General features: G+C 41.5%; 1 pseudogene; it reads left to right on the top strand.

Moving 5' to 3' along the window:
* Positions 1-4,008: 4,008 nt before the first annotated feature.
* Positions 4,009-6,176, top strand: LOC150055226 (E3 SUMO-protein ligase PIAS2-like; annotated as a pseudogene).
* Positions 6,177-11,445: the final 5,269 nt, after the last annotated feature.

An 11,445-nucleotide genomic window follows, 5' to 3' on the forward strand; every position in this document is an offset into this window, starting at 1 on the left:
GTTTTCCTCTGGCAAGTTATTTTTTCCTGCTTTCTGATTTTGGAGGGTTTGTTTTCTTCTACTTTTAGTCTGCTAATAGCAATTTCTTACTTGGCAGTACAGTTTGTATATGTAATGTGTATAAAATCAGAGAAGGAAGTTATTTTGCAGAAGGCAATATACTAAGTGTTATAATTTATCTTTATAACAACCTCAGGAAATAGTAGTTGGTGGTGGCTATTGTTTCTCCCATTTTATGTTAGAGGAAAATGAGGTTAAGTAACTTTACCAGGTCATAAAATCAGCAGGTGGCCAAGTCATAGCTCCAAGCCAGGCTCTGACACCAGGCCTTGGATCTAAATGCTCTATCTCAGCAATCTGAATGTATAGAGATGTAGCAAGTGATTATAATTAAAATCATTAGAGATGCAATCAGAACTCAATTTTGATTCAATATGCACAGAAATGATCATTTTGACTCAATTTGCCCAGATGCTATAATACTCATGGCATTGCGTGTCAAAGGCACAATTCCGGCAATCTAAAATCTAACCATCTGTGTGTGTGTGTGTGTGTGTGTGTGTGTGTGTGTGTGTATGTGTACGTGTACGTGTACATACGTGTACATACGTACGTATGTACGTACGTGTATGTGTATGTATGTGTGTGTACACAGCTCCACTCTTCTCCCCTCTATATCACAAAGACTGATAAATCCTCAGCCAGGGAACACCCTGGCAGTTGCGTTCCCTTTGTTTCCCCTTTGCTGTGGAGTCAGTGTATGTAGAAGGAAGCTGTAGTAGTCTCACTGACAAATTTTGTTAGCAATTGTGGGCTGAATACTGCAATCCGTTTTTAAAATTAAAGAAAATTCATTATCGGTTTTTTTGAGTCTTTGGTCATTCCTGTGGGGTTTGTATGAACTTTTATGTTCTAGTAGCTATGGATGAGGCTGGACACTAGTGGCTCATGCCTATAATCCCAACTACTCAAGGCTGAGAACTGGAGGATCCTATTTCAAGGCTAGCTGAGACAGAAGAAAGCCCACCAGACTCCATCTCCCCAAAAGCAAGGCTGGAAGTTTGGCTGAGGAGGTAAAGTGCCAGCTAAGCAAGTATGAGGTCTTGAACTGAAATCCCAGCCACTACCCAAACCCCCATCCAAGCGTGTGGGCTTCGGAACCAGGATGCCTAGGTTCAACTGTCGGTCAACTAGCTCTATACTCGGGCAAAACATCTGAAAACACAAAGGGAGATGAATTCATCTTACAGCATTGTTATAAGGATCCTGTGAGACTCCGTTCAACTTTTGGCAGGCAGTGCCTAATCTTAGTAATTAGTATTTAAATTACTTCTGAATAGTCTGACTTTAGGCTTATTTCTTCTGAGCCAAGAATTTTTTGTTGTTAACATTTGTTTGTTTTTGCTTATTTCCACTTGTACATATTTTTGGTTAAAATATTTAAACAAAGGATTTCCATGTCTAGTAATCTAAGCAGCTTTATGAAACATTTAAGAATGTATTTGAAAGAATAGAGAATGTATTACAAACATATAAATCTATCATCCTTGTTAATGTGAATTTTCTAGCACTAATCTATTAATCTACTAGATCGAAAACTAAGAAATTCTCCATAATTCCTTATACATGAATTTTAGATTCAAGTCTTTCCCTTCTTCCCTCCCTCCTTCCCTCTCCCTTCCCCCTTCTTTCTTTTCCTTTCTTTTTTTTTTTTGGCCAGTCCTGGGTCTTGAACTCAGAGCCTGAACACTGTCTTTGGGCTTTCTCAAGGCTGGCATTCTACCACCAGAGTTACAGCACCACTTCTGGCTTTTGCTTCCTACATGCTAGGCAAGCACTCTACCACTAGACCACACCCTGCCTCCCCTCTCTCTCTGTCCCCATTTGCTTGCTTGCTTTCTTGTTGAACTCAGGGCCTCAGGGCTGCTGCCCCAAGGATTTCTTTTTTCTTTTTTTGCCAGTCCTGGGCTTGAGCTCAGGGCCTGAGCACTGTCCCTGGACTTTCTCAAGGCTAGAGCTCTACCACTGGAGCCTCAGCACCACTTCTGGCTTTTTTCTATGTATGTGGTACCGAGGAATCGAACCTGGGTCTTGGTGCATGCTACGCAAGCACTTTAACCACTAGGCCACACTCCCGGCCCCCCAAGGCTTTCTCTTTTTGAAGGCGAATGGATTACCACTTGAACACATCTTCACTTCTGGCTTTTTAGTAGTTAATTGAAGATCAGAGTCTCATAAGACTTTCTTGCCCAGGTAGCATCAAACTCTGATCCTCATATCTCAGCCTCCTGAGTATCTAGAATTTCAAGCATGAGCCGTGGATACCTGGTTTGGATTCACATCTTTAAAGGAAACTTTTTTTCATAATTTTTTATTGTAATTAATAAAAGGGTTACATGATATTTGCCAGATAGAAGGTGCATTAATTCACATACATTGATACCCTTTCACATGTCTTGGTACCCATTACCCTCCACCCCACCCACCACCCACCCCCCGTCTTGGTTTTCCCCCCTTCCCTATCAAATTTCAAATAACCAAATACAAATAAATTCAATATATCAGATAACAAAGTGAGATACTGTAACAATATGAGATACCCAAGAGACAGCAAAGGAGATGAAAGATAACATAGTACATTAAGGACAACACTCATTCATTATATGGCTTTTGTTTCAGTATCCTGGAGGTCCTTTCAATTAGCTTCATACTATATGGCCTTATATATCAAGGTTTTGCTCTATTGCAGATCTCTGCTAGTAGAGCCCAAGGTTTCTACTGGTTATGACAAATGAGGGAAACCATTGAGCCTAAGTTCCTTTGAGTCTGGCTTACTTCACTTAATATGATTTTTTCTAAGTCTTTCCATTTCCTAACAAATGGGTTGATGTCATTTTTTCTGACAGCAGCATAGAATTCCATTGTGTACAAATACCACAACTTGTTGATCCACTCATCAACCAAAACTAAAAGTAACAACCATCCCATTAAAAAATGGGCCAAAGACTTAAAGAGAGTCTTCTCTGAAGAAGAAACAAAAATGGCCTATAGACACATGAAGAAATGCTCAACATCTCTGGTCATAAAAGAAATGCAAATCAAAACAACTCTAAGATTCCACCTCACTCCATTTAGAATGGCCAGGATCAGGAAAACGAATAATAACAGTTGCTGGAGGGGATGTGGCCAGGAGGGATCACTGCTACACTGTTGGTGGGAGTGCAAACTCGTTCAACCACTATGGAAAGCAGTATGGCAGTGCCTCAAAAGGGTAAACATAGAACTCCCCTATGACCCAGCAATTCTACTACTTGGCATTTACCCAACCATCCAAAATTTAGGGCATACTAAATCCACTAGCACAGCAATGTTCATTGCAGCACTATTCACCATAGCAAAGATATGGAACTTTTTTTTTTTTAAAAGAAAAGTCCTATGTAAATTTTATTTGGATTTTCTACTGTTTTGCTAATGAAGAAATTCCTTCTTAAAGTATTTTTCCAAAATATTAATGACAAAAATTCCTCAGCTGGGCACTGGTGGCTAGCTACTGAGGCTGACAGTTCAAAGCCAGCCAGGGTAGGACTTACTTCCAAATTAACTATCAGAAAACCAGAAATGGCACTTTGGCTCCAAGTGGTAGAATGTTAGCCTTGACTGGAAAAGCTCAGAGATAGCACCCAGGCCTTGAGTTCAAGCCCCACAACCAACAAAAGAAAAATAAAATCGAGCTGGGAGTTTGGCCTAGTGGTTAAAGTGCTTGCCTAGCATGCACGAAGACCCGGGTTTGATTCCTCGGTACCACATATAGAAAAAAGCCGGAAGTGGTGCTGAGGCTCAAGTGGTAGAGCTCTATCCTTGAGAAAGTCCAAGGACAGTGCTCAGGCCCTGAGCTCAAGCCCAGGACTGGCAAAAAAAAAAAAAAGGTTGACCAGGTACAGGATGGGGCAGAGGTGGTGGTGTTGGAGGCAGTGGGACGGGATCCACAGGTGGTATAAAACAGCAGACTTCATGGAGTCAAATGTGGTTTCTAGTTTTAGGGTTTCAGAACTACAAGTGTTTGGCTTTTCTAGATGAAATAAAAGTGGACGAAAGCCTGACCTCCTGAAGCGGGTGCTGTGTTTACTGAGGAGCGGCTGCAGCTCTGAGGTGCAGATTAAATTCTAAGAATTGCCTAGATGCCAATATGCACAGACTCTCCACAATCCAGTTACCTATTTCCAGTTTGAATGGACTGAATTGCCTGAGGCTGGAATCCACGAGTTGCCTTCCACATCGGTTACACCTCGCTCACCATCATCTCCCGTTGGTTCTGTGCTCCTTCAAGATTCAAAGCCCAACTTTCGAGATGCGGCAACAGTCTCCTCCTATTCCTCCCATCCATCCTGAGGTGAAATTCGCAACCCTGCCCTTTTATGATGTCCTAAATGTTCTCATGAAACCCACCAGTTTAGTGAAAAGCAGCACTCAGCCATTTCAAGAGAATATTTTTAGTTTTGCTCTGACACCTCAAGAAGTTACGGAGAGATGCATTTCAAAGGGCTCTTTGCCACGTTGCAGAACAGATTAGAGTCCAAGTGCAGCTGAGACTTCACCTGGCAGAGACAAGCTGCCCTCAAGAAGGTAACTACCCTAACTGGCTTAGTATAACAGTAAATGGAAAGCTGTTCCCTTTGCCTGGCTGTACATCCTCACCTAAAAGAAGTGGGATTGAACACAAGTACAAGTACTCTGCTTTCTTTTTTTCTTTTTTTTTTTCTTTTTTTTTTTTTTTGCCAGTCCTGGGCTTGAGCTCAGGGCCTGAGCAATGTCCTTGGACTTTCTCAAGGCTAGAGCTCTACCACTTGAGCCACAGCACCACTTCCAGCTTTTTCTATGTATGTGGTACCAAGGAATCGAACCCGGGTCTTCATGCATTCTAGGCAAGCACTTTAACCAGTAGGCCAAACTCCCGGCCCGACAAGTACTCTGCTTTCCCAATCAGATTTCTATTTCTTAGGCATCTGAGATTGGGAAGAATTACTCTGTGTCTGGCTATCTTATAAAGAAGCTCACCTCAGGCACATTAGTAGGGAGATTAAACATGAAAGCTGTTAGGACTCCTGATCATTCCAGAGCACTAATTAAAGACAAATGTACTGCAGATCCTGATAGTGAAGTTGCTACAACCAGTCTTCAGGTGTCATGGTGTGCCCTTTAGGAAAACTGAGGCTGACTGCACTGTGCCGTGTGCAGTGAGGTGTACAAACCTGCAGTGTTTCAATGCTGTTTTTTACCTCAAATGAATGAGAAGAAGCCCACCTGAATTTGTCCTATGTGCGACCAAAAAGCTGCCTATGAAAGTCTGATAATAGAAGGTCTTTTCACAGAAATTCTCAGGGACTGCGCCGATACGGATGAGATCGAATTCCACAAAGATGGCTTTTGGTGTCCAATGAGATGGAAGAAAGAAGCTACAGAAGTATCCAACCCACCATGGGCAAAAATAGAAAGTTCAAGTGTCCTCAGCATACCTTGTTCAGGGCTTTCAGCTAATAAAGTGAGCTGGAAGAGAGTGGGGGTTATTGATTTAACCATGGAAAGCTCTTCTGATAAAGAGGAAGACCCTCCTGTCAAAAAGAAATGCACCCTTACGTCAGAAACACCGGAGGGGTTATTGTGTACCATTCACCTTCTGTAAGTGTGCCTCGTATGGTTTCTGTAGATCCTGCTGCAATTCCACCTTCACTGACAGATGACTCTGTGCCCATCCCACACACACCAGTATCAAGCTGCCATCAGACCTGCCGGGAGAACGAAGAAAGGACAGTGATCATGAACTGCAGTTTGGAACATCTTCTGATACTGCACCATCAACAGTGAATACAAAAGAAATCATTTGTATGTATGGAATGGAAAATAGCTTGCTTGTTTTGAGGAAAAATTATGACTTCCTTCTTATTGCTAGGGCCATATTGTCAAGTTGGATTTTCTTTCCTTTAATTCCAATTGATCCCCAAGACTGTCCTATGTTTTTAGGTAGTCTCACCACCCCGTTAGCATCAAAGCAGTACATCTGTCACCACCATGAGCCAACCATGAAAGCAGTGCTCATGTGAGTCCATCCAACAGCAGGAGTGAGATGGGGCTCAACCAGCAGTCGAGGTATTGTTCCTGACATCATCTCAGTGGATTAAAGGAGGAAATACTTGATTCTGGGAATCATTCACCATACTGCTCTTTTTTGGATCTTTGGTCCATAGAACCTACCTTTTGTTTGTTTTGGCAGCTTGATATTTATTGACACATCTGATGGATTCTTTGACTTTCTGAGAGAGGAACATAGATGACCCCAGCAAGAAGCAATGACTTCCAATGATTTTTCTTATTCATAAGCTGAGCTTCAGATGCATTCAGCCATGATGATGTCTTCTTGAGCAGTGGATTTCAGCTTCATACATGACTGAATGGGTTCTACAAATTGGCTTAAACTTTTTTTTGTTAGGATAAACAGCAAAACTTTATGTACATACAGTTTTAAACTTTTTAATTCAAGATGTCATCACTGATTCTAGAATGACAGCAACTTCTGTTTAATCCAATGTGAAGGAGAAAAATAGGAAAGAAGTCTCTGCAGAGATTTACTCTATTTGATTGACACAGAGGAGTTTTGATAAGTGTCTAGAGATGGGGTGGACTTTTCTTGTCAACGGTCAACACTTCATGCTCACATCAAAGAAAACTGTATTGTGAATTTTTCCTGGTTGTCATTTACACTTTTGACACTGCTAACGTATGCAGAGTGAATTGCTGGGACTTTGCTGGTCTTTATTGGTGAAGATGTTTAAGAACAATGCTATCCAGATTCTGCCCTGACATAATGAGTAATTTTTGGTAACTGTCCCTTCTCACGTGAGAGTTTTCTATAGAAGTGGGGCTTGCCTTCTTAAGAAAAAAAATTCTGTGTAGCCTTTAAAGTATTTTTGAGGTAAAATGTGGCTGGAATATTTGTTAGAACATTCATAATGTCCAGAGATACTGGTAGTTTGGGGGCAACGGAATGGTTTTGTGGGAGATGAGGATATCAAGGTTCAGTTTCTTTCTATGAGCTTAATTTGCTCACTTATTTTATAGAAGAGAACACTAGAACTGAAACTTCAGATTTTTGTCCAACTGTGATTTTCAATTTCAGGGAAAGAAAATGGCAAGGGATTAGGTACAGCATCTGATCTTCTCCCCCAAGTCACAAAAGACAGAAGTATTTGGATTTAAGTGAGAAAGCGTTCACATCTCCCTGAAACTCTGCATTCGTGGCTGTACTGGCTGTACTTTGAAAACCCGTTTTCTGTGATGTTAGATTTTTAATCCCTCAGAAAACTGAGTTTGGCTTGTAGAGAAACATTTTCATCCAGCTTTTATAGATTGCTCCATTTGATTTCCTAAGTCATTTTGAGTTCTCTTGGATTTAGTGCTTTCTCTACCCCTTTCTTTTGTCTCTAAGCTTTATCCATTCTAAGAGAATCCTTTTTTAGTGGCTAATTGATTTCTTGCGCAGAAATGCAGGTGAAATGCCATTTCTAGTTATTTATAATAGGAATATAGCTATTTCAAGAGGGAGACAAGTCATCTCTATGGGGCCGTTTTTTTATTTTCTCAGTTTGCATGGCTTTTGTGTGCTCTTCTTGTGTCTGATGTAATGTGTGATTTTCCATATCATCTCATCTTGATATTTGCATTTCATTAAGTGTGCAATAAAAAAGCCAGACTTGATTTTTACAGCAATACTTGTACCACAGTCACCAGCTTTGCCACCTTAGTCAGCAGATTCCAACCCAGGTGACAGTCTTTGTCAAAATACCATATTTTGGGCTGGGAGTTTTGCCTAGTGGTTAAAAGTGCTTGCCTAGCATGCATCAAGACCTCAGTACCCCACATACATAGAAAAAACCAGAAGTGGTGCTATGGTTCAAGTGATAGAGTACTATCCTTGAGAATGCCCAAGGACAGTGCTCAAGCCCCAGGACTGGCAAAAAAAAAAATACCTTATTTCTTCCTACTAGGATTTTCTGCTGCTGTCTCTACAGATGCAATTTCTGTTAACTCTGTAATTAAAGTAATTGGATTTGTGTGGCATAGTTTGTTAATAAAGGAATGATGTATAGTTGCTATAATTTTGTTACCAAAAAATTAGTCGATTTTTCTGCTTTGTACTGAGGATACTACTTCCTGTTCTTTCCTACTACTGTTTTCTCTAAGTATCCAAGATAGTCACGTTTTGGTTTCTAATTAGAAATGTCTTTGTCAGAGATGCAAGGGCCAATGAAAGAGGGAGCAAGCTGAGTTTCTATCCATTCTTGGCATCAGCAAGAGTCTCCATATTGAGACACTGAAGTGGGAAACTGGTAGATGGATGCTAATGACCCTGGCTTATTTTGAAACCATAATATTCCTTTGTCTTTAAGGAATGCTACTTTCCCTGTAACTGTGGGCAGCCTGAGGCAGCCACCCCAAATCAACCTAACATCCCACAGAAGTAACCTGGAATCAGACTCCCTGGGAAGAGGTGAGGGCTCCTTCTCATGCCCTACAGTCCAGGACAGTCTGCTGTCCCCCAGGGCAGCCCTCGCTCTCTCCGGAGGCTGTGTTACTGGTGATCACGAGCTGACATTGCACTTAGGATGGCAGCTATTCTCAAGCTTCTATGAGAATCCACCTCCCCACACCCTACTTATAAGTTGCTAGGCAGCAAGGAGATGAAAGCTTTCCAGGATGTGACTATGTTCTTGCAACTCTCTATCTGCCTGCATAGAACAGGGGCAGTTTTCCTATGGGGATTTGTCTTCAAAAAGCACAGCAGTCTTGTCTGCTTGGCTGTTCTGCCCACATTCTTAGTAGTAATGGAGTGGCCTGGTGCAAATCAACATTTAATGGCAGTGTCTCACCTCCTGCCTTCAATGCCTGCCTGTGCCATTGGAAGACTTTGGAGGTTGCTGGGTGCACTTTGGTACTGGGCTGGAGGAGAGGACTTGCTGCCAGACTCTCTTCTTGGACCCTGTTGTTCAAACATAGATTCTGTGCTTTGTAGACACCATTGGCCCACCGTCAGCTGGATTTATCTTTTGAACTGTTTTCTTGGGTAGTGGTGATAGTTTTGCTTTTACTTACTTACTCTTTATCTACCAATCCTTAGGGTATGTCTGAAAAGACCATTAGTTAATTTAAGAGGAATATGTGTGCACGTGCACACACACATGTGCTAGGAATGGGGCTTATAAGAATTTATGGGCTGGGCACTGTCCCTTAGCTTTTTCTGCCCAACTCTTCAACTGTACCACTTGAGCCACACCCCTACTTGCAGCTTCTTTGCTAATTAATTGGAAACAAGAGTCTCATGAACTTTCCTGACTAGCCTGGCTTCAAACCATCATCTTCAGATTTGGCAGAAATGACCGCTGTCTGGCAATAATCCTGTTTTGTCACCTGCCAGAATCTTGCCTTTTGAAGACAAATTTAAACATCATTTTTGTTTTCAATCCTTTTATTAATTTCCCATTACACTGTGGTGTGTATTTCAAGGAATACCCCACAAACTGCTATTGTAGCTCCCAACCAGCTTGTTTTTTTTGGGGGGGGGAGGGTTGGTATGTATCTTTGGGGAAAACTGGAAAATAATCACTGAATAGCAGTTGCTTAAGGGAAGAGAAAGATTTATATAAAGGAAATGTGTGTCAAGTCTGTGGAGACCAACCCACTTTTCCGCCTAGCACTGGGAGAAATTAAGAAACTGTAGTTTAGCAATTAGGTCTCCGGCAACTAGGCAAAAGGTAGGAGATTGGGAGGAAAAGCTTCCTGTGCACAAATTCACAAAATTTGAGCCATCGTCCTATGCCCTAGACCCTGGTCAATTTCCCTGCGAAGCACATCATGAGACAGACATTCAAGTGGATGTTTTATCTGTGGTCTGTGCCTAGGAGAAACGCCTGTAGGACAGCTGTGGAGTGGAATAAGAAAGAGGCTAAGCAAGGAGTAAAGACAGAGACCTGTTAACACAAACAACATTGTCTCCAGTTCATCCTATTCAGATTCAATACTTCTTGCATAACCTGTGCTCTATACATTCTACCAACTATAATTCTGGTTGGTCAGTAGTTCCTGGGAAAATGGAGAGGTGGTGGGAATAACATAGGCCCGCTGGCACAGCTGGTCCTGTAATCTCCACTAATCCTCATCTTCATCCTTCGCCATCCATTCTAGATTCTTCTTGGCTTCTGTTGTCACTTCTGCAGCTGGCCTGCCTGCTGGGATGGCCCATACTTTGTTTTCTGGAAGGGTTTGGGATTAAGAATCGAGTTCATAGATTTCTTTTATAACAAAATGGTAGGGGCTGAGTATTTAATAAAGACAAGATGTTCCCTCTGTATGCACCTTTATAATAGCAATAAAGAGATTAAAATTAGCTTCACACCAGTGGCTCACACCTGTAATCCTAGCTAGTCAGAAGGCTGAGATCTAGGGATCACGGTTAAAAGCCAGCCCGGGCAAGAAAAGTCCATGAGATTTTTTAAAATTTATTTTTTATTTTATTTTTTGCCAGTCCTGGGTCTTAAAATCAGGGCCTGAGCACTGTCCTTGGCCTTTCTCAAGGCTAGCACTCTACCACTTAAACCACAGCACCACTTACAGCTTTTTCTGTGTATATGGTACCGAGAAATGTATAGTTCTTGACCTGAAGAATCGTAGGACTCTTCTATTTTGGGTTGAGACCTCACAAGTGGGATACAAGTGGCAGTTATTTGTACCATTCAAAACCAGAATTCTTCAAGGTCACAAGTCAGAATAGCATACCCAAATAGGAACTATATTGCTCACAAAATCTAATGGACTCTGTCAAGCATTGCATTTGTCCCCCTTAGTGGCAGGATGTCTAAGGTATATTAAGGTAACTTTTATTTCAAAGGTGGTATTTTGGAAAGCCCCAGAGCATTGGATTAAAAAAAAAACAAAACCCTTGGAAGCAGCAGAATTCTGATGTTTTTAAAGTTTATCTCCTACCCTCCTATATGTCTTCCATGGAGAATCTTTGCCACTTCTGGCTCATCAGTTGTGATCAACATGATATCATCAATATAGCAGCTCAATGTGTTGTTCTATAGAACGTCCAGAAATTACAGGTTTATTTACAATTAACATTACTCTATTTATTTATTACTTTGGCCAGTTGTGTGAAGTTTGAGCTCTTCAGCTCATGGGTAGTGCTCTACCACTTTGAGCCACAGTGCTCCTTCCTTCAGTTTTCTTTTTTAATATTAAAAAAATACTAGAGGAACACTCATTTTTTTTTTTTGCCAGTCCTGGGCTTGAGCTCAGGGCATGAACACTGTCCTTGGACTTTCTCAAGGCTAGAGCTCTACCACTTGAGCCTCAGCACCACTTCCGGCTTTTTTCTATGTATGTGGTACCGAAGAA

Source organism: Megascapheus bottae, chromosome 14 (assembly GCF_031878675.1).
Source record: "Megascapheus bottae isolate mThoBot1 chromosome 14, mThoBot2.hap1, whole genome shotgun sequence".
Classification (NCBI taxonomy): Eukaryota; Metazoa; Chordata; class Mammalia; order Rodentia; family Geomyidae; genus Megascapheus; species Megascapheus bottae.